Below are 6684 nucleotides of genomic sequence, written 5' to 3' on the forward strand. Positions count from 1 at the left end.
GAGACACACGCGGAAATCCACTGGGCACTCTGCCAAGACACTTTCTGCTCGATAGTGGAGGAGGATGTGGGCATTACAACACTTACATTTTATTTTTTCTCACTTTTTTCAATATTCAATATGTGTGTGTAAGCATGTGTGTATGTGTAAGAGTGCACCTGTATGTGTGTGTGCAGTACCCAAGGATTCCACAAGAAGGCATCAGATCTCTATGCAAACAATGCAGACTTTGCCTGCCTCTGCTTCCTGAGTGCTGGGATTAAAGACGTTGGCCTGAAACTGCTTTATTTGTTTGGGTTTTGTTCCTTTGTTTTTTTGAGGCAGGGTCTCATTATATAGCTCCAGTGTCCTGAAACTCACTACATAGATCAGGCTGGCCTTAAACTCACAGAGACCTGCTTATCTCACAAGTGCTGTGTTAAAGGAATGTGCCAATATTCCTGGCCTAAGACTACATTTTAAAAAGTATCTAGTCAGGTGGTGGTAGTGCATACTTGGGAGGCAGAGGCAGGAGGATCTCTGAATTTGAGGCCAGTCAGGTCTACAGAGTGAATTCTAGGACAGCCAGGGCTGCACAGAGAAAACCTGTCTCAAAACAAACAAAAGTTTAAAAATCTATCTATCTATCTATCTATCTATCTATCTATCTATCTATCTATCATCTGTCTGTCTGTATGCATCATGTATGTGTGTGTCTCATACCACAGCATGCATGAGAAGGTCAGAGGAAGACTTTGTAGATGGGTCCTCTTCTCCCACCCTTTACGTGAGTTCTGGGGATAAAATTCAGGTCCCAGGCTTGCATCACAGGCTCTCTACCCACTGAGCCATCTTGCCCGTTTACTTTGAGACCTATTTGGCTGTTTCCCACTTTAACTGTTATATCCATAATTTTTTTTTTTTCGAGACAGGGTTTCTCTGTGTAGCCCTGGCTGTCCTGGAACGCACTCTGTAGACCAGGCTGGCCTCGAACTCAGAAATCTGCCTGCCTCTGCCTCCCAAGTTCTGGGAATAATTAACTGACCTATATCTATCAGTCTCTAAGGAATTACCCTGAATGTTATGCACCAGGAAGACAAACATATACAAGCCATTGGGTTGTTTTTAAAATCTATCTATCTATCTATCTACCTACCTATTGGTTTTTTGAGACAAAGGGTTTCTCTGTGTAGTCCTGGCTGTTCTGGAACTCACTCTGTAGACCAGGCTGGCCTCAAACTCAGAGATCCACCTGCCTCTGCCTGAGTGCAGGAATTTAAGGCGTGTCCCACCACTACCTGGTTTAAAACATTATTTTTAAAGGTAGGCTTTTTCACTGGAACTCATCAAGTAGGCTAGGCTGGCCAGCCCAGTGAGGCCCAAGTAGGGATCTGATGATTACCACGCTTGGATTACAAGCATGTATGGGTTTTTTGTTTGTTTGTTTGTTTGTTTTTTTGCTTTTGAAAATGTGGATTCTGAGGATTGAACTCAGGTCATCATGCTTACAAAGGTGCTTTGAATGATAGGCTTATATATTTGAATGTTTGGTCTTCAGTTGGTGGAACTATTTGGGAAGGATTAGGAGGTGTGGCCTTGTTGGAGGAGGTGTCACTGCAGGTAGGTTTTGAGGTTTCAAAAATCTATGCCAGGCCCATTCTCCTTCCCTGTCTTTTTCTGTCTGTGTCTGTCTCTCTCTCCCTCTTTCTCTCTCTCTCTCTCTCTCTTTCTGTCTGTCTCTGTCTGTCTCTCTCTCTCTCTTCTCTCTCTCTCTCTCTCCCTCTCTCTTACTGTAGCTTCTGGTCAAAGACCTCAGCTCTTCCGGCCCGTTCTAAGGGCTGCCTGAGTCTCCTTGTGCCATGGCTGCAGGCTTTCCTCGAGAGTGACTGCTTGGTATCAGCAGAGAACTGGCAGTGTCTTTTTTTTCTTCTTCTTTTAAATTTTACGAGGTTGAGTGCCTGCCTGTGTGTAGGAGTGCCAGGGGCGTGCAGTGCCTGCGGAAGCCAGAAGACGGTGCCGGTTAGATCCTGAGGATCTACAGGCAGTTGTGAGCAGGAAACACTCTTACCAGTCCTGTGATCTCACTTCTTATAGGCTGACTAAAGGCTGAGGCTTTGCGCTTACTTCTCAGCCAAGTAGCCAGCATCCAACCCAGCCAACAGTGTGTGTGTGTGTGTGTGTGTGTGTGTGTGTGTGTGTGTGTGTGTGCGCGTGCGCGTGTGTGTATGGGGGACACCCTCCGAGGGGCACAACATGTGACCTCTCCATTTTCCCAGCAGGAGAGAAATTCCAGATTCTGTAGGGAAGCTAGGGACTTCCCTTCTTCCTTTGTTCTTCCAGGCCAAACTCTTGCTCAAGAGACCAGATTTTTTCCAAAACAAAAGCCTGATCCTCTCCAACACAGAAAGAGAACCAGCCTGTCATGCTTAGATAGTGAGTCAGCTGACAAGCAGGGAAACCAGTCCCCTCTGGGGGATGAGCGAATGCAGACAATAAACCACAGGGCTGTACACACAGTCCTGGATGACATCAGCCTCCGTTCATCGCCCCGGGGGCGATTCTACACATTCCTTCCTGTGCGTATAATCTTTTCTTTCTCAAATGTCTTTTCTCTACTTGGCTTTTTCCTCCGGGTCTTTCAGATCTCCCACGCGGTGTCAGGGTCCCGCGTTAGCTTCCTTTCTGTGGTCACCGGCTGACTGCCAACTTGCCCCTCACCAGCCGGCCAATCAGGAGTGTCCCGGAAGCTCTCCTCTGTACTCATTTCTTCCATAGGAAGTTAAACGTCTCTGAGAACCTTCCACAGCCTTCCTCTCACTGTTTAATGCTCAGAACTGGGGTACATGGGCACCCCTAGCCACAGTATCACCATAACTACCATAGATAGATGTTTATGCCAGGTCTAAGAACCCAGCTGCCTTATTCCACCAGCAAGGAGCCCTCTTGACAAGGAATTTGGAATTTGTTCCACTTAGGACCCACTTTTGTTGAATGTGAAGATCTGTGATGTCAGATAGGACCTTCATTTACTACCTTAGGGACCGCGCCTTCCACAGACATAAGTTATGTATCTGCACAGTCGCCAAAATAACGTTTAGATTCCCAAGTATCGCTTGCAGCTGATGGCTATGCTACCAAATAGGGTTTCTCTGGGTAGCCCTTGCTGTCCTGGAACTTACTCTGTAGTCCATTCTGCCCTCAAACTCAGAGTTTTGCCTGCCTCTGTTTGGATTAAAGGTGTGTGCCATGGGGCTGGTGAGATGGCTCAGCAGTTAAGAGCGCCAACTGCTCTTCCAGAGGTCCTGAGTTCAAATCCCAGCACCCACATGGTGGCTCACAACCATCTGTAATGGGATCCGATGCCCTCTTCTGGTGTGTCTGAAGACAGCTACAGTGGACTCATATACATAAAAATTAAAAATTAAAAGGCGTGTGTCACCATCCAACTTGGAAATTGGTAGCTGGGTTGCTACCAACATTTTTTGTTGTTGTTGTTTTCGAGACAGGGTTTCTCTGTGTAGCCCTGGCTGTCCTGGAACTCACTCTGTAGATCAGGCTGGCCTCAAACTCAGAAATACCGCCTGCCTCTGCCTCCCAAGTGCTGGGATTAAAGGCGTGTGCCACCACCGCCCGGACATTACCAACACTTTTTAAAATGATATTTTATTCATTTTGTATGTGTGCGAGTGTCACGCATGTGGGTGTGTATATGCCACGGTGTGTTTGTGCCGGTCAGAGGACAACTTTTGGGAGTAGGCTTTCTCCTTCCACGTTTTTGAGGGTTCTAGGAATTCAACTCAGACCTTCGGTCATCTCGCTTGGGTTTTGTTACCTCATGTAGCCTGGGTTTGCCATGAATTCGTTATGACTTTGAAGTTTCCTTCTTCCAGTCATAGGCTTGGAGCCACTGCTCCTGGCCTGATGCTGTCACTCTGTAAGAGAGGGCTGAGGAGAGCAAATGACAAGCTGACTGACCATCCGTATTAAAGATCAGACTACCATCATTCCTCTGTTGTCATCCAGACGGCCGATGTGCTCACCGGTCTGATAGGGACACTGGTGCCATCATAGACTCCTGCTTCAGTACACAGAACAACAGAGAAAAGAGATGGAGACCCCCGGGGGTTTCACAAAGCAGACCCCCCACTCTGTTTTAAACTCCCACGGGAGAGGGTTAAATGATGTTATTTTGTAGCCAGGCTTGTAGCTGAAAGGATAAAGCTGCCTCCAACCAATGCTCTGCCTTGCAAGCATTCTGAAGTCTACCGCGGCTGGGGCTGGGGCTGGCTCTGTGGTTAAGAGGGCTTGCAGTCCTTGCCCGAGGACCTCAGCTCAGTTCTTAGAGTTCACGAAGGCAGCTCACGGCCGCTTTTAAGTCCAGCTGTAGGAGATCCAGCATCATCTTCTGGACTTTGAGGGAACTTACACATGTGCACAGATCCACATACACATATATGCGTACTTAAAAATAAAGTAAATCTGGCCACTCCATCAAGGGAGGCAGGGAGGCTAACTCTCCTTCCTCTCCTCCAAATCTAACTCCCCAGGCTAATCCTCAACTCTGTAGCAGACCGCCTGCCTCTCCTCATTCTCTGCCCCCATGCCCAAAGGACTAAGCAGATTCTAGTGGAACACCCTGCTTCCCTCCCTCCTGTGGACCCCCTCAGAACCCCTACCAGCACATCCTCATTCTTAAGTGTCAGCGCTTAACACCAAAAAGCGAATTTTCTGGAACCCCCAGTAGCCTATTGGGATCCCAGAAGAATTTCCTACCGGGCAATGCACAGTCACCACACCCTCCTAAGAACCAGAGAGGAGACAGAAACAGAGGAGCAGAACACCCGCCCAACAAAGATAAGGCTGAATATCAGCACCAGAATCACAGTCTTTCCAAAATCAGACGTCTAGATATCCACATGAAAACACTAACAGTTGGGGCAAGGTCGCCCAGCAACCCTACCACGGCAGGCTCAGAGTCTTGCAACGGAGCTTGAAACGCAAGAAAAAGACCTTAAAATGGCCTTTATGGATATGAGGGACATGCTTAAAGAGAAAGTGAATCAATCCTTTTAAGAAATCTATGAGAAGCCAGGTGGTGGTGGCGCATGCCTTTAATCCCAGCACTTGGGAGGCAGAGGCAGGTGGATCTCTGAGTTCGAGGCCAGCCTGGTCTACAGAGTGAGTTCCAGGACAGCCAGGGATACACAGAGAAACCCTGTCTCGAAAAACCAAAAAAAAAAAAAAAAAAAAAAAATCTATGAAAAAGCAAACAGTGGAAGGAAATGCATAAAACAGTTCAAGACCTTGAAAGAGACAAATAAACTGTTGGTATCAGGCTCTGAACCCAGTGACATCACAACTAGGCGACTCCCACATCACTGCCAAGGCCATACATCCCAGAATCCACCTGGATACCTCCCACCTTTACCTGGGAGAGGCTACTTCACTGCCCATATAAAACAGGCAGAACCCCCTGACCTCGCTCTCTTCTTCCATCTTCTTCCTCTTCTCCTCCCCCCTCCACCTTTGCCCTATCTCCTCAATAAACTCCACTTGGAACCGTTTGGTCTGGTGTGGTCTGTTCTAAGCCGTGCGTGGACGTGTATCACAAACAAAACCCAAACTGAAGGACATCTGGAAATGAAAAGATTTAGGACTTCAAACAGGAACCTCGGAGGCAAGTCTCACCAACAGAATACAAGAGGTGGGAGAGAGAGAATCCCAGGCATTGAGGACAGGATAGAAGAAATGGACATCTCAGTCAAAGAAAATGTTAAATAAAAACAAAAACAAAAACAAACAAACAAACCAAACCAAAACAACAACAACAACAAAACAGGCACAAAACATCCAGGAAATTTGGGACACATTGAAAAGACCGAATTTAAGAATAATAGGAATAGAGGAAGGAGTAGAAACCCAGGACAAAGGCACAGAAAATATTTTCAACAAAACCATAGAAGAAAATTTCCCTAGCCTAAGGGAGGAGGTACCCTATTAAGGCAGAGGAAGCTTTCAGAACAGCAGATAGACTAGACCAAAAAGCAAGTCCCCTCAGCATGTAATAATCAAAACACTGAATGTACAGGACAAAGAATATTAAAAGCCACAAGGGGAAAATATCACATAACATATAAGGCAGCCCTATAGAAGAACCATGTCTCTCTCTCTCTCTGTCTCTTTTCTTTTGAGACAGGGTTTCTATGTGCGATAGTCCTGGTTGTCCTTGTAGACAAGGCTGGCCTGGAATTCACAGACTTGCACCTGTGTCTGTCTGTTTCTGGAGTGCTGAGAAGAAAGGTGTGTAACCCCCCTCCCAGTTCTCCATCCAGCTTCTCAGTGGAGGCTTTAAAAGAAGCGTCTGGACAGATGTGCTGCAGACTCTCAAGAGTCCACAGATGCCAGCTCAGACTACTATACCCAGCAAAACGTTCCATTACAATAGGCAACAAAGGACATTTCAGGATAAAACCGAAATTAGGCAATATTTATCTACAGATCAAGCCCTACAGAAGGGGCTAGAAGGAAAACGCCAACCTAAAGAGGTCGGCTACAGCCATGAAAACACAGGGATAGATCCCAGACCAGCAAATCAAGAGAGGGGAAACACACACACACACACCGCACACATCACACATACACACCATACACACACAACACACACATTCATGGTTAGGTGAATCATCAAATAATGGCCCTGTGGGT

This window comes from Grammomys surdaster, unplaced genomic scaffold (assembly GCF_004785775.1).
Source record: "Grammomys surdaster isolate TR1022 unplaced genomic scaffold, NIH_TR_1.0 183, whole genome shotgun sequence".
NCBI classification, from domain to species: domain Eukaryota; kingdom Metazoa; phylum Chordata; class Mammalia; order Rodentia; family Muridae; genus Grammomys; species Grammomys surdaster.